Raw genomic sequence first — 25,404 nt, 5'->3', positions numbered from 1 at the left:
GCAAGGTGTATGCATTGAAGGAACTATCTCACCATCACCTTCCAAATACTTTCTTTTCCAAGATGTTCCAACCCCTAAATTCTATAATATAGCTTTCCTTTTTGGGGTAAAAATTGATTGTTTTCTAGGCATCTTCTCTAAAAAGGCAAATGTCTTAAATAGGTTACTTATTTTATCACCATAACCTGCTTATAATTTGGTTCCTTGCTTTGCTTTTCCCTTTGCTGCAGAATACAAGCTTTCTGGATTCTTTTTTTTTTTTTCTAAAGGATTGCCTACCTTACAGGGTGCTTTCTTTTTCTTCCCATCTGCCCTTCCGCCATTTTGTTCCACAGCTCCATTTCAACTCCATTGGTTTCTAATCTAAAAACAGCGTATCAGTACATTTTTACGTGTGAAACGTAGAGCAAATGAACACAGAAACGTAAAATGGTATTGTTTCAAAATGATATGCTGGCCACGCCCCCTCTTTCTGATGCTCTGGAAGCTCCCCAGCCTATGCTAGTGCCCTGAGCCAAATGATAATAACTAAAATGTATACGGAGCAGCTGGCAAGAACAGAAGCCAGGAGCAAAGCGAGGTATTGTCCTCACTGATGGGGGTGCTGTCCATGAGTCTCACATCCCCCCCACTTTAAGCACTAGCCAACCTGCCTGTCCCTGAAGCCCAGAATGTGACAAAAGCATGTGAAAGTGGCTGAAGCCTGAGGTGCTTCTGATGTCACCTTAGGGTTTGGACCATAGCGGTGGCTCTACCCGACACTGCAGCCATTTCTCAAATCTTATATTTTCAACCTAAATTTTAAAATCTACAATTTCTTAAATTTCAAAATCAAGTCCTTGGATTACATGCCCATGGTTGATTGATTTATTTCGCTCAAATGAAAGACCAGGAAATTCAGGAATGATTGGTAGTTTGATGAGATAATAAAGAGGAAGGGGGGAATGAACCCTGTTTAGGTACTTGGGAAATCGCCTCAGCTTTGCTGGGCCAGTTGTGAATAATTGCTGTTCTGTCTCTATCATGTCCACGGTTTACTGAGTTAGTAAATCATTAGAAAAGGCTTTCTTTCTTCCTTTCTTTAAAAAAAAAAAAAGAAGTATCTGCATTTTGAGTTAGATGCTTCTGGGAAGCCAGCCCCAGTGCCTGCCTGGCATCTGTCCATGGTGCTCGAGCAGCAGGGGCGATGTTCTGAAAACAACAAAGCCCTCCTAAAACGTACCCCCGCCCAACCTTGTGGGACTAGGGTGGCCGGGGTGGGGGGGGGGTGGTTAGTGGGTGTGGATAACGTCACAGGGAGGAGAGGAAAACCTGGGCTTTGACAGTTTTTCCCACTGTTAAATAAAACACTAGGCAACTAGCCTTTTTAAACGTAAAAGCTTTCTTTTTATGATCTCTTCATACATTGTCCTCAGTCATAAAAGAAGAAAAAGTAATTATGCTCTGGAAGACTGCATGTGGTCTATTCTTGTTCTTTGTCAATTGTCTTCTTTCAAAGGTAGATTAGAGTGATTAGTGATAATCAGATAAGTATCCTAAGGGGGTTTCCCAAAGAAAAGAGAAAATCCTTGAGATTTTCCCACTTGGTTGGGAGCATCTGATACCTTTCAGGAATTTTGTCTCAAAAGAGAAGAAAAATTGACTGAGTGCTGACCTGGAGGTTTTGTCTTTGTATGGGGGAAAAAAAATAATAAAGTTAATTGCTGGAGAAACATAGTAGGAAGGGAAAAAAAGAATTCATCCAACCAGTGTCACCTTGCAGGATCTTCTTTTCTCTTAAGGTAGATGTTTCACATGCTCTTTTTGGATGGGGGTGAGTGAGGATTCCTCAGACAGATCCTGATTAGGATCCTTTTATCAGGGAAGAATGGATCCCGATTAGACTCTAGAGCCTAAACCAACACCATTGATAACAGGGTGGAACAGAAATACTTGGACCTTGAATTTAGAAAGTGGCCTTTCACACCTGGGGGTGAATATTCTATGATTCATAACATCAGCGAAAACTAATTGGGGGATGAGGATGAAATGAACTTCAATCAGATTGGCTGACAACACAACAAAGGGATTATTCCATGCTGAGCTCAGATGCACTGCCCTTCCTGGGGAAAAAAATTAATGATTACTCCATGGCCCTGTATGCATGCGTTTATCCATTCACTCATCAGTCATTAATTGAGGGCCCACTAAAAGGTAGGTGGTGTCAGGGATTTAAAAATGACCAATATATGATGCTGACCTTAGAGGTGCTGAAATTCTAGTAGCAGAAGTGGGTTAAGGAATGGTCACAGACAAGGTAAGGGAGTAGAATGTGTGGAAGGGGGAACTCCGGAAGACAGGCTTTGTCTTCAGATGGAATGCCCTGAGGACTTTATTCCATGCAAGATTTTGTTTTAATAGTGTTTAGTATTTTCTTTTCATCGTTGCATTTCTGCATCAGGGCACATGTTATGTGTTTCTATATTGTTGGAAGAAGAAGAAAATCTACAATTTATTTCGATACTTTTGCACATGGCTTGGCACGTGGCTATATTTTATAAAATAATTGCAGGAAAAATATGTGGGAAATATACGTATCTACAGGACGTTTCTGATTTGAAGCTAAACCTGTGTGTGAGAAAGTAAGTGTCTCAGATACGTTCCTGGAATGAAGAACAGGAGAGTTTTTCTGCTAAATGCCTCCCCCAGACTCTCCATCTTCCTCCCTTCTCCCCTGATATATTTTTATTTTCTTGAACCAGTAAGCCCAAAAAGAGGTGTGAAGTTTTACCTGGCCAGGATATTTTGGTTTGTTTGATCCTGGGAAGCCTCTGTGGGCTTTACAGGCTGTGCCAGCTCTCGGGAGTGGAGCGTGTTACGGCTGGTGTCTCTCCTGGTGACCTCCGTGGCCATCTGGGCTGGGACCTGCGACTGCCCGCTCAGCCCAGCAGGGCAGGACCTTGGCCGTGAGTTTGCAGATGCTTCACTCAGACTCCGCTTCCGTGACTCACGCCATCTGTTGGCAATTTGTCGTTATTCTGGAGTCGGGGGTTTCAAATGCTTCCGTCCCTGGAGTCCCTCCATGGAGTGCGCTGTCTGACTGCAGTTTTCTGACACCAGCTTCCCATCCGGTCTCAGGCCAGACCCCAGCGCTGGGTCAAGCTGCCATGAATGTAATGATAATGTTCTTTGCACTTTCGAGAGCTTCACACCAAGTTCCTGGCCCCTCTTGAGCAAGTTACGCTTTTCGTGGGACTCGTTTGAAGTTCGGCCAAGCTGGCAGCGTGGGGTTCCATTTTTACAAGCTCTAGAAACAGTAGGCTGCAGTCCTTTGTGTCACCAGGCCATCTGCTTAGCTTTTTCCCCTCTTCAAACTGTAAGTAAAATGAGCTACCTGCACCAGAAATGCACCCCCCATTAAAACCCATTTTCATTGTCAACCCAAATGCCACTGCTTTGTCTGTTCTAAACCACATTCTTTTCTCATACCTCTTTAAGAAATTTTATTTGCACCAAAAGCATAGACAACAATAATAGTGAATATATATTCATTTTTTCTGCATACCAGGCACTGCGCTACATCTTTTATGTTCACACGATTCCATTTTATCCTCAGAAAAAAAACATGAAAGAGGTACTGTTCCTATTGCTGTTTTTGCATGTAAGGAAATTGGGTCTCAGACAGGTGAAGTAACTTACCCATGACTGTTCTGCTAGTTAGTGATGATACCCAAACCTAAACTTCACCACCTGGCTCCTAAGTGCAAGAGCTTAACTTTTTGTGTGTACTGCCCCCCTCTTGATATTAATTCTCCAATGCTTTGAATTTGAATTAGTGCCTTTGACTAATTAATCCCGCACTCCTTAAATACAGCATCACATCCGTTAGCAATTCCCGTTCATTCATCCACCCAACAAATATCAATATTTATTGAGAATCCACTGTGTGCCATGCACCGTACTGGGCCCTGAGGACACAATTATGAAGAAGTCTTATCTCATGGAGCTTATAACACAGTTGGGACTACATTTATTTATTTAACAAACTTTTGTAAGGAACATTGTACACTCACTGTGCTAGAGACCGGGTCTATAAAGTCAAAAACGATACGATCCCTCAACTGTGTGACTCTCAGAGTTAAGATTTCCAGTACATCGGGACTCTCAGGGAACTGCAATTCCAGGATTAGGAATCAGAAGAACTGGGTGCCAGCGCCAGCATTTATGATGTATGTTCTGTCCAAATCATTGAACTTCTCCCTCCTTTGGTTTCTTCATCTACTCTAGGAAAATCATCTCTACTCTAACCGAACTTAGGTTCGCAGGAAGGCTAGGGTTTAGAACTGTGGGGAAAGAGAAAAGAGGAAAGTCTAGGTTCATGAGAGAAGCAGGGAAAAACTTCAAGAAGTGAATTAATCAGAAAGCTTTTGGCTTCAAGTAACAGAAAACATGACCAATGACTTGAAAAATTAGGAATTTATTTTCTCACATAAAAGAAGTCAAAGGGTAAGTGTTTCTGGTGTTATTTCAGTTGCTCATTGATGCCACCAAGGACCTCGTTTCCTTCTAAGTTTCTGATCTGCCACCCTTACTGTGTTGGCCTTTCATCGTCAAAGTTCATGCCTCGTGGTTACAGGATGATTCCTATTGTTTCCAGAATTCTTTTCTTATAATGGTGTCCAGAGCGGAAAGGAAACCATAGGAGAACAAGCCTTTCTCCCTAGTGTGGCACTTTTTTTGGTGCTTATTCTCAGTTCCTGTACTTATCTCTCCATGGAGCTGTACCAACAGCCAGCATTGGTCCACAGACCACACTCTGTCTGATTGAAAGGACTTCCATGAGGAGCTAGTTATTCCTCAGGCGGAAATATTATACATTTCTGTTTGCCCTTTGCTGGCAATGTTCCTCAGATCTCTCTAGATTTTCCTACACAAACATTGATTGACCTGATGTTTGCAAGGCCGCCTGGAGAACTTCTATCCATCCTAACAGGGCATGAGAAAAATGATCTGAAAAAAACAAAAACAGAACCCCACAACCTCTGCAGTTGATCCTGTGCTGGGCACAGGTAAATGTTAAAGTCACTTTTAGCAGGGTCAAGAGAGCTGCTGAAAGAGACAGGCCCTGGGCGTACTCAGAAACCCTGTTTTAGCCCAGAATTAGTGCAAATCCCCCGTGAAGCCCAGCCCTCGTGAATGAGACTGAGCCACATTAGGGTTATGTGGTGCCCTTTTACCCCTCACCCTATACCCCTGACTCAAGCCAAACTTGCTTGACAACTTTTTCCTCAGGTCCAAACTCAAATTTGACTGTCACCATCTTCCCACTTCTGGGATGGGTTGTTAAAAGACAAACAGAAAGAAAGGAGCCAGGCAGAGAGAGTTTATTCCCATGCAGCCCTGCTCTTACACCTCCTATCAAAATTTCCACTTTCTATTTTATTTCCTTTTATTTCTGTTTAACAAATATTTTCACAGTGCTTATTGTGTGTCAGTCTTATGAGGTAAGTTCTGTTACCCTCCCTATTTTATAGGTGAGGAAACTAAAGCACAGAACATTTAAGCAATATCTCAAAGTCACACAGCCAGGTTTTTATCCGTGTCAGTGCATCTTCTCATCTGGGGTAAGAAGGAAAGTAGAGGGAAGGGTTTAGAATGAGTGGGAGTGATAGCAGTGTGAGGAGAATTGAGCCTCAGTCCAGAAGAAACAAGGCTTCTGGCATGAGAAAGCAGCCACATCTCAGAAATAACAAAAAAGGGATTCTAGTCACCGTAAGGGAAAACAAACTTCAGTATGAGTGGCAGGGTTGGGATGTAATATGAGAAAACAGAATCAAAATCACATGTATATCGTAACCAAACTCACATCGAAGGACATGGTGATACATCTGTAGCAATAACAATAATAAAATGGCTATGCTATTTTGAATATTATATGGCAGCTTAGGTATGTAACTTTGTTTAATTTTACAATCCTATGAAAAAAAAACAGTTATCCCCATTTTTCAGATGAAAATGTTAATAAAGGGAAAAAGAGGTACAATCACTTGCTCATAATCTCACAGCTACTGATTGACAGAGCCAGAATTTCTATCCAGTTTTATCTTGACTCCAAATCATAGGCCGTTGCTACTCAGCAATACTGTCAGAGTTAGTGACTCCCATGCCATGGGGGAATGGGATAGGGGAATCCTAAATCTATGTGCCCAGTCACTGTGTGTCCAAGAAGTCTCAGAACTATGGCACCCACAGATAAAACTAAACCAGTTATTAGTTTGTTTTCAATTGGAAAAGCCCAAGAAAGGTAAACCTAGCACCCCCACCACTAACTAGAAACAGAACACTTCTACTTCCTAGAAGTGGCAATGTCTTAGGCATCTTGCAAGAGGACTATCCCACATGATGGCTGAGACTATGTGCCCCCGACAACCTCACTGAAACTTCGGGGGGGGGGTCTGTCTCTTACACTAGGTTGTGTGTGGTCTATGGAAGGTGAAGTGTTACTGAGCCTGACGCTGATCTGATGCCCTGGATGGATGACCCACTGGAGGTCTGGGGTTCTGCCAAGGTTATTTCCATCCTAGATCCACATAGAGTTTGTTGGCAGATAGAGCTGGTTCTTGAGACTAGACCAGAGGGTGTTTTCATTACCCCACGGGGCTTATATAAATTCATTCCCTTCCGTTTACAGTAATCTTTGGTCCAGCTTCTTTTCAGTCGTTGATAAACAATCAGTTGATTGTGTGGGAACATTTGCAGTTGCATATGTAGATGCTAAAGCCTTACTGAGTGCAGAATTGGAATTCTAGCTAGGATATTCATGGTTTATCTAAAGCAATTCAAGAAGGTAATAAAAGCCACATAATTCCAGGATGGGTCATCCGGAGTGATATTCTTGGAATGCTAAGTGAAATTGTGAAAATAGCATTGATAGGCATTTCGGAAGAAAGAAAGAAACAAAGAGAGAGAGAGAGAGAGGGAGGAAGGGAGGGAGGGAAGAAAAGGAAGGAAGGAAGGAAAGAAGGAAGGAAGGAAGGGAGGAAGGAAGGAAGGAAGAGAGGGAGAGAGAGAGGGAGGGAGGAGGGAAGGAGGGAAGGAGGGAAGGAGGGAAGAAAGAAGCTCATGCATTCTTGGAATTGACAAGGTACTTTCCCATAATTATATACTTGCTTGGTACCCTAGTCTTATCTCTCTTTGGATGACCTCCCAGTTAAAAATAACCAGATAAAGTATCCTAGATTCCAAAATGCCAGGAATCTTTTGACCAGGTGAAGTCTCATCTTTCAAGATATCTGATGTTACGTCATCCCAGATCAACCTGTACATTTTATTTGGTGACATAGGTATTGTTATAGTATTGCTACAGGACAGTGGAGGAAGGAGACTTTCTATAACTTGTTTAAGAAGAGAAATAATTCTATATTGCCACCCAGCTATGGTTCAGAAGTATTGCTCTGGACTACTGCCTCACTATCACTGAGGGTGAAATAGGAAGAGAAATCCCCTGTGGTGTGGGGGGAAAGGAAGATTCAATAGATGGAGATTTTCTGGAGAGAGTTGAGGTTAAGGGAGGGGAAAAAACAACAAGTATTTGTAATCTGTTCTTGCCAGACTCATCTGTGACTAGATGTCCATTCAGTTTCAGTTTGAGCCAGAAAGGATTCTCCGTCCACACCACAGACATTATCAAGCTCACACCTCTATGGAAAAGCTCTTAACTCTCCCCTCCTGCTCTCAGCGCAGACATAGCTAATCAATCACAGCACTCTTCCCTGCCAAGCCAAGATTTGGCATCAAAATGCTCCTCACCCCAGTGTCCAGGCAGATCCTCTCATGTGCCGTGACAGTTAGCACATGAGTTGAAAGCTGTTTACTTTCTCGGTCAGCACTGGTGATGCAAACATGAATAAAACATAGCACCTGACCTCCAACAGCTCACAGACTCTTGAGGGAAACAGATCTAGCAGCAGTGACTGACAATATTTTGAGATGAAATGATAGAATTATATATTCAGTGGTGTGGCCACACAGAAGGAAAAGTCACTGTCTATTCCTGAAGGAGTTTTTCCCAGAGGAAATGAACATGAATGAGACTGGAAAGAGGAGAGAGCTCACTTCTTAGTCAAGATGGGATAGGCATGGGAGCTCTGAATAGCTTGATCTGTGACAGTGCTTTCTCAGCCTCAGGTCTGAGTAGGGGAATGGCAAGGCTCTGGGGGCAAGGGGCAGGCCAAAGGTCAAGAGCTATCTCTCCTTGATCGCCAGGTAAGATGTTGAGGATTTTTCTTATAGAAAAATTACCCTTCTGCAGCATGTGGACCCCTTGGGGGCATAAAATTATTACAAGGGCTCCGTGAATTCACAGCGCATTAAGTAGCCTCCAGTAACAGTAAATGCGTCACATGGGTGTGTACTCATAATGTCACTGCTAAGAAGGTACAATGTGCTTGGAGCAGAAGATACAGGGGAAAGAAGACTTTCACCCTCAACAGTTTAACCCGAAGTCCACAAACCAAAGACTGTGGACATAGCGGGGGTACCAGCTTGGAGAATCAATTTAATTGTGAAAATGCACTACCTGTGCAAGCTGGGAAAATGTGAAGAGCTTAGAAGAGTTCTGGACATCTACTCAGGTGCTTTTATGGTATTTTACAGGTTAATTCTCCTTTTTTTGGACAAATACATAAATTCAGTTTGGGTTCACAAGCTCATAGCATCTGTTACCCCTAAAGCCTTTTCCTGACAACCCAGAGTACTTGAACTTAGGTTCATTCTCTGAGCAGTCATTATATTTAAATAAATACTCTGTAAAGGAAATAAGCTCAGCCAGTAATCTAATAGTTCAACCTTGAAAGAAGAAACAATCTGTAACATTGTTATCACTAAATTAGCAGCATTAAGAATCAGCAACCATTATCATTTTTAGTTGGGCGTCACACCTCTCAAAGCCCAGTTAATGAACAAGGCTTTTGCGTTTATTCATCAAAATATTAAACACTAGCCAGCCCTCATTACAGAAGTTAATATTATAATAATCTCTTACATTTGTATAGGACAGTTCGCAAAGCACTTTCTCTGATGTACATGATATCTTTCGAAGCTCACACTAACCATTCAGGGTAGAGGGAAAGGTATTATTAAACCTAGTTTAGTGGTAAGTATTGCCATTATCCTAGGTCTGGGTTTTTTGTTTTTTTTTTTTTTGAACAAATATCTGTATAAACAGAATGAAACAGAGGATTGAATAATTATCTTCAATGAGAATTTGGGGACAATTAAGTGTACTGGCCCTTTCCCACACCATGCCAGTTAAATCATAGGAGGGCTATGCAGGGTTTATAGGAGCCCTTTAATACTTTTCAAGGTGAGTAGGCACCCCAAAGATGAACCAAGTGAACCTAATAAAAAATTGGGTCCCCTGGCAACCAGGCAGCATGCAATTTGAGGAATTATCCCAATTTGTAACATTGCTATTAATAGCACGTTTTCATAAGTACAGAATGTACTCTGGGAAGCATGAAAAACAAAGTCAAATTTGTAAGAAACTGAAGAAAAAGGAAGGAAGTTGAAATGAACAAGACTGGGAAGGAGAAAGGGCTGGGGTGCTAGTTGCCAAGGAAAGGTGAAATAGCGGGTGTGTCATCAGTTCGATCCATCAAAGGAGAGAAATTGCAGGATTTATTGTCACTTCTTTTTCTAGACAGCATTTTGATATGTGCAGCAGCAAAGTGTACTGAAATGGCATCTATTTATACAAAAGTAGTAAAAAAAAAAAAAAAAAAAAGGGTGTGGGAGAAAAACACAGCTTCCAGAGATTTTAAGTGTGTAGAGTTTCATGGTGATTTGATTTTTCCCCTGAGGGTTCTACACTAAATTTACTGCTTCTTTCATTTTATTGATACTATAATGGAATTTGATACACTCTAATTCAGAAACTAAAATATTTATTCATTTCATATGGCAGTACAAAATCCAATCAAGAAAAAAGATTGCCCCTCCCAAAGCTAAAATCATACAGAGTGATAATTGCTTGGAAAAGAAATAAACAAGCTTGAGATGAGGGTGCTGTTCTTTGCTATCAGCCAATGAAGCAGTTTCAAAAGTGGGGCTCTTCTTCCAGATTTTTCCTGCAGAAATATTTGTGTGTTTCTATGCAGGAAGGACAAACACTGGGAACTTGATGGCTGTGGCTCCCATTGATTGATCACTTTGCTTGGGGGCTTGCAAACATCATCTGTAGTCATAGCAATGTAGTCCGTGTATACCCTCAACAGTGGTATCTTATGCCGCAGTCTAGCTTATCAGCTAGAAGCATAGGCTTTCACAAAATACAGGTCTGTGTTCAAGTCACAAAGATTAGGGTTTGAGTGCTGGCTTCTGCTGACTAACTGACTTAACTTAGGTAACCCCTGTAAGTTTCATTCAGTTTCCCCATAGAGTTAGTGGGAAATAAATGAGACAATCCATTTGAGTCATTCAACACAGAAACAGGCACATAGTATGTGTTCATTTAAAGAATGATTTGTAAGTGTGTGTAAAGTTTATAAAATAATAGCCAACATTTATTGAGCAATTTATATACTATGTATTGTCCTAGATATTTTGCATGTCAAGACTTGTGTAATCCTCTCAACAACTATATGAGGGAATGCAAAAGGTTCAGCCCACAGTGAGAGCCAACTACAAAATTACACAAGACCAGCCTCGCTACTGACACCCATTGCAAGTTCAGGGGTTCTTGAAACCATCCTCAGGTTCACAAATCCACTAGAAGGACTCACAGAACTCACTGAATGCTGCTAGGCTCCTGCTTATGTTTATTACAGGAAAAGGATACAGATAAAATCAGCCAAGGGAATAGGCACAGTGCAGAGTCCTGGATGGATCCACATGTGGAACTTCAGTTGAACAGCGTGAATTCCTCCTGGTGAGGGTGTGTGACCCTGTGCACAGAGTACAGCCAGCCAGGGAAGCTCACCTGAGCCTTTGGTGTCCAGAGTTTTACTGGGGCTCAATCCCATACTGCCTGCATGGCTGACCTTCAGTCTCCAGTCCTTCCTGGGGGCAGAACTGCTACCACTCGGCCAAAAGCCCTCATCATAAAATCACATTCTTAGATTGGCTGGTGGCCAAAGTTCCCAGGCAAACAAAGACACTCCCCATCAGGCAGGATATTCCAAGGGTCTAGAGAGCAAGTCCTAGTAGCTAAGAGCAAAGACCAGACCTCTCTTTGGGTAGGTTCATTCTTCATTACGAATATTCCCGTCTCATAGAGGAAGAAACTGAAATGCAGAGAGGTTAAAAAACTGGCCTAAATAAATAAATAAATTGCCTTAAAAAAAAAAAAAAAAAAAAAAAAAAACTGGCCTAAGAGCTCTTAGCTGTAAGTGGGAGAGCCAGGATTCAAATCTAGGCAGTCTTCCCCTGGATCTGTAAACATTACCCCTTGCTGCCTGCTGCTGTGTTCATTGAGTCTACGGAGATCAGACTGCTGATAGATAGTAGGATCTGGATTTGAACTTGGGTGGATCGGATTCAAAAGTTCTTGGTCTCTCTGTTTTCCTCTGGCTTTTCCTTGCAAAAACATAAGAACCCCACTGACCAGTGTCTAAGAGACTCTTCTTTGGCTTCTTGTACCCCTGAACGCAGATGAAGTTGCTAGCAACCCTCCCTGGGTTCTGTCTCTGGCACATCGCGCTGTGATGAACGTCAGTGCCTGGCTCTGAAGGCAAGTGCTCCTTAGTGGTTTCCTGGGACTGTCTTAGGACTATTAAGAGTCAGTGGAGTTTTTATGAGCCCTGAAAATAATATTGTCTATGAAACTAATAATTCTGTATTATTTCTACAGGAAAAAAAAAATGTGCTACCAGTACCTACCCATATATGCATGTAAGTTTAAGCCAAGGGAAGGTATTTTAGTCCCGAGCTGTAAGTGTCTCCATGAAAGCACGGCTAGAGCTGCCTGTTTACATACAGTGCATCACAATGGTACATGGAAGACCATGCTTCCTCACATATTCTTGAAGGCACAGTTTGATGTCTCTAGTACTCTGAAATTTAGGATGTAATTACAGATACCAGGCTAAAGCTTGTAAAACCCTAAAACCCTGTCTCGGTTGCTTGTCAGGCCTGGAAGGTTTTGAGGGGAGTAGTGGGAGGGGAGCCATACCCCATCACCCTCAGAGAAGAGCTTTTCTGAGTACACTGCAAACAGAGAGGGATCACTGATGAAAACCAAAGGGGCGAGCGTCTCCCACCCACAGATCAGCCATGCTGATGTACACGACCCGCTCAACACCAAGCCAAGGGTCAAGTTATGTGAGTTCAGTTGATTGAACTTGAATCAAGGCAAAAAGTAGGTGTAACCCAACCCCCCCTTCCTACAGCTCCCATCAGTTAGTTGAATTCCTCATTAATCAGAATCTCCCAGGGTAAGACATACATTCTCAAAGTTCCACAGAGCTTCTGAGGTGCAGCAAACGTCAAGAGCGTAATAGATCTGAAATGATGCCACCACTGAAAAACTTAAATTTGCAAAATATATGAAACAGAACAACCTATCATCTAATATTCATTTTCAGCATCTAGAGCACGTTCATTCTTTAAAAGGAAATGAAATAACCAACCCCCACTTACATTTAATTTTGGTTTGTCAGAGGGGCTGTTAGTATTAAGTGAAAGTTAAGCACATAATTATATAGTATGCACATTTTTAAAATTAGGGCAAGTGTACCACAAAGTAATTTAATTGTCATTTACAAATACATTGCAGTTTTTAAAGTGTTTTCACACTGGATGTTAATGCCCACAGCTGAAGAAAATCCTAAAGCCACTTCCAGGCATGGGGATGTCCCTTGACTCATGTTTCTTCTTTGGGGACAAAGGGTTGGTTTGAAGCTCTTTCCTCCATGCACAGTCAGTTTCACACTGGCAGAATAATCAGTTATTAACTATTTATTGACACCAGTGGGATGTGCAGGCTGTGTTTCAGGTTCTTTCACTGAAGTACACGTGGATGCAGTAGGAGGGTACCCGGTAAAGTGAGGGAAGACATAACACCAGCTGGGCAGCCTCGCAGCCAGGCCTCACAGAGAAGCGAACATAGGTCATTGTTAAGGCCAGGACCGGACAGTAGCTCCTTTCATCTGAAAGTAGTTCTAGAAACCCGACAGCAACTCTAATAGCCTCCCAAGTTCAGTGCTCAGCTCTTCCATCTCTGTTCCTCCCTCTGGACTTCATTCCATAACCAGCTATGGTTTCTGCTGCTGCTACAGACAACCTTCCCACATCAAAGCTTCTGTTTACGCAGAGCTTCTACTATCTCATGGCTTCTGCTTTCTGCCTTCTTCTTGTGTCTCTTGCTTCAGCTCACCCTACTGTTTGCTGATGCTCTCTGTGTGTCTCGCATTTAAAGCCTCTAAAAGAAAGACTGAGGGCTTCCCTGGTGGCTCAGTGGTTAAGAATCCGTCTGCCAATGCAGGGGACACGGGTTCGAGCCCTGGTCCGGGAAGATCCCACATGCCGCAGGGCAACTAAGCCTGTGCACAACTACTGAGCCTAAGCTCTAGGACCTGCGAGCCACAACTACTGAAGCCCACGCACCTAGAACCCGTGCTCCGCAACAAGAGAAGCCACCGCAATGAGAAGTTCACGCACCGCAACGAAGAGTAGACCCTGCTCGCCTCAACTAAAGAAAGCCCGCGCGCAGCAACGAAGACCCAACACAGCCAAATAAATAAATAAAAGAAAGACTAGAATCAGCAGTCAGGATTCCACATGATGCACCTCCATTGAGTACATATCGCAACAAGCAAGTCACCATGAGGGTCACAGACTGCCTGCAGAAGGCTGGCTTTGGATCAACCACTGGTTCTTCATCCAGGTGGCTTCAACCAGGAATGGAGAGTCATGGGATATACAGCATGGCAAGCTATGCATAATAAATCCCTTAGGAAAAGGAAACTATGAGCATGGCAGGCACTGTGGGGCTTCTCAGAAAGCACTGCGGCTGTCCACAACAAGGCGAGCCACATCAGCACCGCTGTGGGTTGACGTCTGGCCTGGTCCCCCTTCAGCCCAGCTGTCTGTGTGCCCTGAGCTCAGGCCCAGGGGTTCAATCGCTCTTCTGCATGAATGCTTTTCCATCCAGGCTGGCTCTCCAATAGGAAGCAGCTCTTTATATTCTTCCTCCCCTACCCTCTGTCCCTGAAGGAACCATGTGGCTTTTTTGTTTCAAATGCTTTCCTGCTAATTACCCTGGTTTGAGTATGGGCTAACTACAACACCAAACATCAGGGAAGTTATACATCTCAAAGTAGTTCCATGAGTTGTTTAGATTGAAATGTAAAAATTTTTGACCAAAAAATACGTCCTTATCTTAATTTACAGAACCTGTGAATATTACCTATTATGGCAAAAGAATGACTGTTAACTTAGATGGCAAAATGATGTGATTAGTTAAGGATCTAGAAAGGAGGAGCTTATCCTGGATCATGAGTGTCGTTATATGAGAAAGGCAGAGGGAGATTAGACAGAACAGAGGAGAAGAGGAGGCAATCTGACCATGGAGGCGGAGGTTGGAGTGATGCAGCCACAAGCCAGAGAATGTCGGCAGCCTCAAGATGCTGGAAGAGGTAAGGAAGGATTCTCCCCTGGAGACTTTGGAAGCACTGCATCCCTACCGACACTTTAACTTCAGATTTCTAGCCTCTAGGACTGTGAGGGAATAAAATTTTATTGTTTTGTTATCCAATTTATGGTACTCTTTATAGAACCCCTAGGTATGTAATACCTATACTGTCTTAAATGTTCCCTGGAAGTCTCCAGAGTTCTTACATTGAGAGACAACCTATCTGATGCTATTTGTTTGCAAACTAGAGGGGACTGTGGCCTGAGGTAGGTTCAGGTTAACATGATGACTAGGTCTGCTGACATAGGTGGTCTGCAAGCTTCATGAGAGTAGAACTGGGCTGCACATTACAGGTGCATGTTTGTTGAATGAATGAATGCATTCTCTGGTTTCCTTCTAATTGTTTTTTATTTTCTGGTTCTGTGCACCCAAATGACTCCTCTGGCCTCAGATGGCACTGAACTTGAAAGCTGGGACTTTTCTGGCCTTTTTCTCCATCCTATCCTGGTCCCTGGCTTTTTACAATTCTTTCCACTGTTCTTCCTTTCACCACCTGCATACACACTCTGGATAAGAAAGGCATTCTGCCCTTCCTTTTGTTCCCTTTAAATCAAGCAAACTGTTGTTTCTGAAATAAACCTCATTACAAACAGACCTTGTTTTATTGCACTTTGCAGATATTATCTTTTTTACAAATTGAAGGTTTGTGGCAACCCTGCATCGAGCAAGTCTATTGGCTCCATCTTCCTAACAATACTTGCTTACTTCGTGTCTTTGTGTCATGTTTTGGTAATTCTCACAATATTTCAGACTTTTTCATAATTGTTATATTTGTTTTGGTGATCTGCCATCAGTGATCTTTGACGTTACTTTTATGACTCACTGAAGGCTCAGATGATAGCATTTTTAGCAATGAAATATTTTTTAATTAAGGTATGTACATTTTTTAGACATAATGCTATTGTACACTTAATAGACTGCAGTATAGTGTAAACATAACATTAATTTGCAACTGGGAAACCAGAAAATTTGTGTGACTCGATTTATTGCAATATTTGCAGTGTGGTCTAGAATCGAACCTGCAATATTTCCAAGGTATGCCTGTATATCTTCTTTCTATTTCTACTCTCCATTTCTCCATCTCCAAAGCTTAATCAAACTCTATCCTCCCCACAGACAGAACTTTCTCCTCTTTGGAATTTTCATGTCACCTTATCCTTTTTCTATGTCACTTATTTCTCTCTTGAAAACAGATATTTATGTGAATACCATCCTTTCTGCCAGACTTTAGAGTATTCTTACCATCCACTTCATCTTTCTCTTAGTGCATGTTATAGGAACAGCTAACAGTATAGCAACCCAAAAAATACTGGATAATTGAATAGACAGAAAATGCGGGCGAATTGGGGACGTTCAACAAGAGAAGAGAAATTTTGCAATAAAATCCTTAATATGCTAAGAAGTTAATAAGGTAGATAAAATTATTTTGAAACAGCGTTGAAGGCCCAGTTGAAATGATGGTGGGCTAGTCTGAACTTGGATGGGTAAAGTCGGAATAGTTAGATGAATCTACACTTGGTTTCTTAGGTTTTTTCTGTGGCTCCATAACAAATTACTACAAACTTCACAGCCTAAAACAGCACATATTTATCATCTCACAGTTTCTGAAGGTCAGGGTTCCAAACGTGGTTTAGATGGGTCTTTTGCTACAGGGCCTCTTACAAGATGCAAAGTGTCAGCCAGGGTTGGGGTCTTATTAGAAGGATTGAGTGGGGAAGGATCTCCTTGTAAGTGCACATGGCTGTTGGCAGGATTCAGTTCTTCAAGGGCTGCTGGACTGAGGGCCTCTGTTTCTAGCCATCTGTTGGCCAGAGGATGCTCCCTTTAGGTCTTGCTATGTGGGCTTCCCCAGCATAGCTACGTGCCTCATCAAAGCCAGCAAGGGAAGTAGCCTGCTAGCAAAACAGAACCCACAGTCTCGTCTAAACTAATCGTAGAGGTGATATCTTATCAACTTTACCAAATACCATGAGTTAAAAGCAAATCCGTGCCTACCTTCAAACAAAGACATAGATACCAGGAAGCTGGTATCATTGAAAATACATCTTAGAATTTGTCTGCCGTGTCTGGTAAGTACCATAGGCATTCCCTAGGTATTTTGAAAGGGTCATGTTCCAAAATTTGTTTCTTGCTTGGTTGGAACTAAGAATTCAGTAGGATTTCCTTATAAAAACAATGGAGTTAAATTCCTGGGCTTACCTCCAGATAAGGGCCACTTTACCCAAAGTAGACCAAGTAGCATGCTAACCAAACTACTCTAACTTACATTTATTTATGCTGTTGTTATTCTTTGAGAATATGCTTTCCAAATGTCAAGTTGGGATGCTGGGACAAATTCTCCAATTAACAAATCTTTAGCATAGCCATGTAGGGAAGTTAGGAGTACTGTGCCTCTGCCATCAGGAACTCATTAATTATTTCACACTGTGTATATGAACAGATGATCCCCAAGCAAAGTATTTATCCATAAGCTGATAATCAATGATGCATTTACTGTGTACTCGTTCTCTGAAGTCCTCAATATTTGTACTGAAAATCTGAATGTTTCAACAGGGAGAGCAGATCATTTTCAAAGTCTTTCAGAAAATATAATTCAAGGAACCATTTCAAATCATTTTTAAATTCTTAAGACTAAACAAAAACGTCCACCACAGCAACACTGAAGCCCCTATGCTGAAGTTCCTGGTCCCGGTTTGTTTACACTAAATCTCACGGGTTAGTAATGATGCCACCTCCTCTCCCTACAGGTCAATGTGGAAGAATCTCCCCATTAGGCCAGCAGAAGAAATTCTTTTGAATTTTCAGCTTCATCAAAGACTGGCCCTTTCCCTGTTTGAAGTCTTCTCTTGCTTCTTAGCCATTGGGGGTGCTTTGAACTCAGCTCCCACTGACCCTGTTTCCTCTTCAAAGGCTTCTTCCCTTCCATGGAGGGAGAAGATGCCTTTTGAAAGTAGTGGGTGCCTGCCTTACGTGAGTCTGTCGGTGTAAGCAGAAATAAACAAAAATAATAATAAGCAGAAGTAACAGGTCTTGGTAATTACAGAGAGATCCAGAGAAAATGGGAAAATGGAAGGCAAGCCACTCTGCAGTATTACTTGGAAGAGAGGGTATTTAACATGCCTTATTCTCCGCTGTGCTGCAACTTCTGTAGCTTGCATGAAGCGGGGGATGGGCATTTAAAGTGGCCCGTCCTTAGGTGGAAATTTCGGCCCAGGTGGACACCCCAGAGATGTTATACGTGGGAAATTTAAATTTAAAACAACTTCAGTTATCTGAGTGAGACTCTTCCCCAGGCACCTAAACAGTTAGACCCTGTCATGAGACAAAGTCCTAGACATCTTGCATCTGTAAACACCATCAGAAGCTGAAAACTCTTGAGAATTTTTCTTTTTCTTAGCTATTGACTCATGAACTCATAGACTAGTTATGGGTTGATTCTATTGTACTTTTTTTTTTTCCCAGTTTAAGTTGCTAACTTACATATGTACAATTTTAGCTCCAATGAAGTATTTTCTGTTTTATTTTCTAAGGAAGATGCTACTAGAGTTGTGATAGCTTGTAAGACACTTAAAAGTAGGTCCTTCCCATTCTGGAAGTCTCTGATTATGTGATCTTAGGTAAACTATCAGGTAGGAGCATCAGCCAGCGTGACGTAGAATAGCTCCTTAAATTGCTGCCTGATACAGAATAGTTCAGGTATTAAACAGCAGTGGCCTGTAGTTAGCAACACTAATCAAACCACACTTTCCTTCATATCTGATAATGGTGTGTATTAATGTGCTAGGGCTGCCATAACTAAATACCATGGACAGGGTAGCTTAAACAACAGAAATTTATTACTCACAGTTCTGGAGGCTGGAAGTCCAAGATCAAGGTGTTGACAGGGTTGGTTTCTCCTGAGGCTTCTCTCCATGGCTTGCAGATGGCCGCCTTCTCACTGTGTCCTCACGTGGCTTTTTCTATGCATGATCACACCCCTGGTGTCTCTTCCTCTACTTATAAGGACACTAGTCCTATTGCATTAGGGCTCCACCCTTATGATCTCATTTAACCTCAATTACTTCTTTAAAGACACTATCTTCAAATAGTCACATTGGGGGTTAGCACTTCAACATATGAATTTTGAGAGAACATAATTCAGTCCGTAACATGGGGTTACCAATAATGCCCATAGATGGATTGGAGGTCATAAATAGTTTGTGAAAATGTGTGAGTGTGTGCGTTTGTGGATTTTTCTGGAGAGAAAGTTCACGCCTTTCATGGGAATTTCAAAGAATGCTAATAGATAGGACACATTGCTTTATATCAACTTCCCTAATTATTTTTTTAGTTGGGATGATATATGCTGATCCTTCACGAAGATTCTGTGATTTTATTAACCCTATCGTTCCATCCTCCCTAGATTTTGAGATATTCTGTTTGGCTGTGAATCATTACTCTGTCCAAAGATTAAGGAATAGTTGGAGAACGTGTTTTCTTACCCTGCGGAGATGACTAAAATAATGATGTCGCATTTTTTTCATTGATGTCCAGTTTTAGAGTGTCTTCCTTTGTAAATGGTGGCCTAGGTACTTAAGAAAATATGTAGTTTTATAAATCAAATAAATATCTGAGGAAGTTAAAGAGAATAGCAATTAGAAAGCAATTATGAATTTAGGACATAGAAGTAGTACTGCAAAAATAAATAAAGTTGAACTTCCCAATTATAGGCAGTGTTGTTTATGCCTATATCATGTGCAGAGGAAAGCACTGAAAACAAGTGGTAGGGAAACGGGCCCTATGATAAAAACCTAAAGAAATTAGAAATTTTTAAATGGAAAACAGAGTATGACTAATACTTCAAAAGTTACCCCTACCCATTACTTTCTCTCCCTCTCTCGTAGGCCTGTACCTTTATTTGGGTCCTATCATATGCTGATCTCTGGGGCTACTATTTTTATTGCATATATGTGCCACTGACTTTTTAAACCAGAACTTAGGATTTTCATTTGCCATCAATAAATTTCATTTTGATAGGTTTAGACATTTTTCTTGCCCAGTGGTTTTTATTTTTATTTTTTTTAGTTATGGAAACATTAAATCCATACAAAATCAAAATCTTCCACAGATGCCAAGTGGATAAAAATGGAATTTATAGCTGAAAGAGGGAGAGGAAGGGGTCCTGCTGAAATAAAAACATATTATCAATATGGTATTTCCCTAATCCAAAGTCTTCTCTATGTGGAATTCCCAGTCCATCAACTGTCCATAGTAGATTATTTCTTTCTTTGCTTAGCATTCTCTGTATATTAAAACATCAGAAGAAACAAAATTATGTTCCCAGTTTGTTTTTTTAAAAAAAGGACAAAATCAGCTGGGACATATTTATTTCCTCTGACTGCAACCTCTTGTAAAAGTGTCAGTAGTGGATGGGAAAATTAAGACAGTGCTCACTTCCCTCTCCTCACTTAGGAGAGTGATAGTGGGAGGGGATTGGAAATCCTAAATCCTAAAATTGGCTTTGGAAACATTTTCAATCTTTGGTCTCATTTGCTCCTAAAGCATGCAGCTGCAGTCATAGAAACTAAATATGTAAGACATCCTATGACTTTCTGGTGAATGGCTATTTTGGAAAGAATCCTTTCAAAGCCCCCAGGTCATTTTTGCTGAAGTCACTGTGTCAGTATCAAAGACATCTGGCAGCTCACTGCCTTGATCCATGCCTGATGGCTTTTAGGGAGCACTCCAAGCTCCTGGGGTTCCATCCATTCTGTTCCTGGAGTCAATAACACCTGAATCACTAAAGTAAAATGAAGTTTGAAATGTGCTGTTTACTATTAGAGAGAGTTTGAATATTTCCAATTTTTAAATAAAAAATGTTAAAAGAAAAAATCTTCATTTACTGACCTTCGCAAAGAATTGAGGAAACCTTTTTTAGAAAAAACAAATTAAACCTCTGAAATTAGTACAAATGCAACACTTGTGAGTCTTTGGGGTTTTCCGTGGAAATGCATACTGAATCCCTGCATGTGTGTATGTGTTGAACTGTTACAGTTAAGCATTTATATTTTTACAGAAAGTTTTATGCTTGCTTTTTTGGTTTTTGTTTGTTTGTTTGTTTTTGGTTTAGTTTGGTTTGCTTTGGTTTAGTCTGGTTTGCTTTGGTTTGGTTTAGTTTAGGTTGGGTTTTTTGTTTTGTTTTTATTCTCACATTTTGGCTCGAAATGGCTCGGCAAAGAAGTAAAGTTGCAATGTTTTATGTAATTTGCCCCCAAGTCATGCAGAGTTTGTGTCAAAACTAAACTGAGATTTTTTTTTTCAGCCAGGATTTTTAAATCTGCTTTAACTAGCCAACACACCATCCTCTGTTTCTTAAGGTATCTGGTAGGTTCTGATACTGTACTAGGGGCCATGGGGACACAGAAATATAAGTCATGGCCCCTCTCCTCACATGTGCACACTATGCCTTGACTCGACAAACTCAGTCAGTCCAATAGGCCAGCATAACCTCTTCACGAGTTCTAATTTTTACTTGTGCCAAATAATGTCTGTGGAAGATGGAGACTTAGTTCCAAAAGCATGCATTTTGGTGAGAGGCTGAGTTCCCCTTGCCATTCATCACTTCCTGCCAGCCCTCAAGGTTAAGCATATCCACGTGCAGCTGGTGGTGCTTTTTCTTTTGGGATTTTGAAATTTAAGGAGGGAAGGGAAAGAAAACTAATAACTGTTGAATGCCTGTTTATGCTCAGCTGTGGGTTTATATAATTTAATCTTCATGACAATATTATTATCCTCATTTAACAGATGAGGAATAAGAATCAGAAAAACCAAGCAGATGTCCAAGGTCCTCCAGCTTAGTCCCTGACATCAGCTGTATTTGAATCTAGGTTTCTCCAAAGGCAAAGGGCAGATGTTTCCCACTAGACTGAACCATTTCTATGCAATTGCTAGAGAAGCCCTTAGTTTCCTCACCAGTAAAATAAAGACAAAATCTTCCACCTTGTTTAATATGTAATAAAATAAGAGAGTATTGAACATGCTGAATAAATTCAAATGAGCTTGTGCTCATTCAGCCTCTTCATGAGTTGTGAACAACCACCAGCAAATTATGACTCAAGTCATCAATAACATTAATGTTCAAGCTGACTCAGCAGTGCTGAGTCATCCCGTCAAAGTTTTCTTCTTTACCATTGTTAACATTAAAGAGAGTACTATCTTCCCTTCTCACCCACACCCTTTGGCAAAACTCATAAAACTTTTGTTTAAAGATTTTTCTTCTCTCAAATGCTTCTTACCCTGCAACCTCTGCTAGCCAATGAAGGTATTTCATAGACTTAATTGGCAGAGAGAATCAAAAAGGGACATGTAAAAAGAATGAGAAAAGAAACCTGTAGAGGGACTGGCATAGCTGAGGCAAAGAGACACTTTGAAAATTATATATGAAAGCTTAAGTTGAAAACAACTTGAGGAACAATGAAGGAAAGGTCTTAAATTCTAGTACCAAGAGTTTAGATTGGATAATATGGGTTATCAGGATCTACTGCACTTTTGTCTTCTGTCCCCATCAACTACTGACATGGGTTTTACCGAGGTCTGTGTTGGTCTCCATTTGCCAGAACATTGGTAGACATTTTTGGTCCTCATTTTGCCTTCTCAGTGCCATTAAATGCAATTGACTGCTCCATCCTTGTATCTTCTTCCCCTTGGCTTCCATGATACATTTTCAGGCTTTCCTTTTCTCTCTCTGGCTACTTCCTCTACTATGCATTGCAGGCTCATCTTCTGCCATCCAGCTTTAAACATGGAGTTCTTCAAGGTTTGTTCTCAGGCCCTCTTCTGGTCTTAATGTACACCTTTCTCTTAAGTGAGCTTGTCTACACCATGGCTTCACCTAACTAAGGATTCTTTCCCAAGCTCTAGACCCACATGAACTTGAACATCATAAAGTTTCCTCTTGTCTAACATGCTCATAGCCAAAGTTGGGAATGTACACAATGTCTTTTTTGAGCAATTGTTTGGATAATGGACAGGGAACACTAGGAGAGCAATGACATGGCAAAATGGCTGATGGTGAATTTACTTTTGGACTTGCTGATTTTCAGCTGCCTAAAGTTTCAGTTCAGTAAGATTTGGATATAGTGACCTGGAGGCCAACTGAACAATTTCTGTAGAATATGTGGGCCAAAGTTGTATTGGAGAAGGGGATAAATGGAGACAGAGAGGGTCTTCTACTTCTTAAAGACAGCCCTCCCTACACACTACTTCAGTTCATTATACATAATTGTACTCAGTGTTTATTAAATAGTTGGGATTTACTTCTGTCCTCTGCTTTTCTTTGGGGACCAGTAAACTTAATCCATTCATTCGTTCATTCATTCATGCATGATCATAGATTACCCATACTGACCAATTAAGTCTGCTCTATTCTAAGTTCACTCAAAAACCTTTGGGATACTGTGATCACAAGGGAGAATCAAGGAAAGACTAGAGCTAGAACAATTAAACAACGATTAACACAAACATTTATTGAGTGCATACTCTATGTCAGGTACTGTGATGAATGCTTTCTCTATGTTGTCAGTTTTATTCCTGCACAGCACGATTCAGTTATTCTCTCTAACCCCCTTTTAGAGATGTGTGAACTGAGGTTTAAATAAGTTAACTGTCTGTTCCAAGATCACAAAGCTAGTGAATGAAAAGCTAGAATTCCACCCAGGTCTAAATTGAGAGCCCTTCCCTTAACCACTGTTCTTCTTATCCCACACCTGCAAAAGTTTCCAATTCATTGATTGGTATATTTTGCATAGAGAAGCCCGCCGTTGGCCTCCTTCATTTTGCTCATTAAAGTTAACAAACAAACCAAAAAGCATGCCTTTCTCTTTAACTTCAGCTCTTTAGTTGAAGGGAAAGGGAAGAAAATTAAAAATGACAGTCCCCTGGAGATGACCTGAGAACCTTATTATCTCCCACACACGGAGGATGCCGTGCAGAGGATCAGGGAAGGAGGAAGGGAAGCATGGCTTACTCTTCAAGTTGGCATCTTGCAACCCATGCAAGGCTGGATTCTGGGGTGACGTGTGACTACTGGTGGCCTTGACCTAAGCAGACAAGTTTCCCCCTGAAAAGTAGCTTTGTTTAAATGTTTAACAAACCCTTTGTTTAATAGGGGGAAAATAAAGCTATTTAAAAAAACATAGGCAAATTGGGGCTTCCCTGGTGGCTCAGTGGTTAAGAATCCACCTGCCAATGCAGGGGACACGGGTTCGAGCCCTGGTCCGGGAAGATCCCACATGCCGCGGAGCAGCTAAGCCCGTGCGCCACAACTACCGAGCCTGCGCTCTAGAGCCTGCGAGCCACAACTACTGAGCCCGCGAGCCACAACTACTGAGCCCGTGCGCCACAACTACTGAAGCCCGCGCGCCTAGAGCCCGTGCTCCGCAACAAGAGAAGCCTCCGTGATGAGAAGCCCGCGCACCGCAACGAAGAGTAGCCCCCACTCGCCACAACTAGAGAAAGCCCACGCACAGCAACGAAGACCCAACGCAGCCAAAAATAAATAAATAAATTAAATACATTTATATTAAAAAAAAATAGGCAAATTGTAACCCTTACCTTTCCTTCATGTAAAAAATTTTTTAATGCTTGAGTCTCAAGTTTTTCAACACAGCTGGAGAAATAGAATCACCACCAGACTAACCCCACAATGGGTGGAGTTCACAAAAATGGAAAGTTAGGGGAAACCCCATTAACTTAGAGTTAACATTGCCTCATGAAAAGAGAAGAAATCTAGTTCAGGACACCTCCAAGAGAGCAATGAGCTAAACAAACAGCTCTAACCGCACAGTGATTTAAGGAACTTCCTGAAGTTCTTTTCCCTCCTTGCTGTTAGTGCATTAAATTTAAGTTGGCTGGTAATCCTTGGGCTCTGGGAAAATCAAATGGTTAGTTTATGGTCAATTTCTCTCAATGATTATCTTTCAGAAAACGTGTGAGTTGTGAGAGAGAATGGGAGTACTTAATTCATCCTGCTGTTGAAAAATAGAATTGGATGACAGGTCCTAGGTGCTGCTGCTAAGAGGCTTTCAGCAACTGCTGTGCTCAGCCATGGATATTTCAGTGAAATAAATAACCAAAAGCAGTCTAAGAATTTGCAAGAGGAAGTGTTTTCATACTATGGCTTAGCAAAAACATCTCTATATTAAATCTACTTGCAAATTTAAACTGTACCAGGGGAAGGGAGATGGGTTTATATAATCCAAGTAGCATAGGAAATATTAAATACTTCATGTTGTTAAAACAGGGTGACGTCATTGGCAAGGCGCTTTTTTCTCTAGGAAATTGAAGGCTCCATCCACCAGTAAGAGGTAGGAAGAATTATTCACTGTGGGAGAAAGTCTAACATACCCACAGCCCTGCCTAATGTTTGTGGTGCCTCTGGAAAACAAGAACTGCCCTGTTTTATCTCATCATATTTTCAAGCTGCAAAACAAAAAGAGGAGCAGAGGTAGGGAAAATAAGGAAATTCTGGGAATCCATGGCCTTCAAATAGAGGAAACTGCTGCCAGGAATCACATTAACTTACTACTTGATCATATATGGGTTTTAAGAAATAGGATTCTTAAGGATTTCTAGAATGAAGGAAGCGATTTTACACAGGATTAAAAAAAGATAGAGGCAGCCAATATACATCAAACAGAACTACAAACTGAGGACTTTTTTTTTCAAAGGTTTACAATCTAGCAAGTGGAAGATCTTAG

The 25,404-nt window shown here is 41.3% G+C and overlaps 1 protein-coding gene across 1 annotated transcript in view; it reads left to right on the top strand.

The window, feature by feature from the left end:
* The window catches only part of AIG1 (androgen induced 1), a 227,168-nt gene that overhangs the window by 144,368 nt on the left and 57,396 nt on the right, over nucleotides 1-25,404 (top strand).

The sequence above is a fragment of the Eubalaena glacialis genome, chromosome 12 (genome assembly GCF_028564815.1).
Source record: "Eubalaena glacialis isolate mEubGla1 chromosome 12, mEubGla1.1.hap2.+ XY, whole genome shotgun sequence".
In the NCBI taxonomy this organism is placed as follows: Eukaryota; Metazoa; Chordata; class Mammalia; order Artiodactyla; family Balaenidae; genus Eubalaena; species Eubalaena glacialis.
This window is presented reverse-complemented; position numbering and strand designations above follow the sequence as displayed.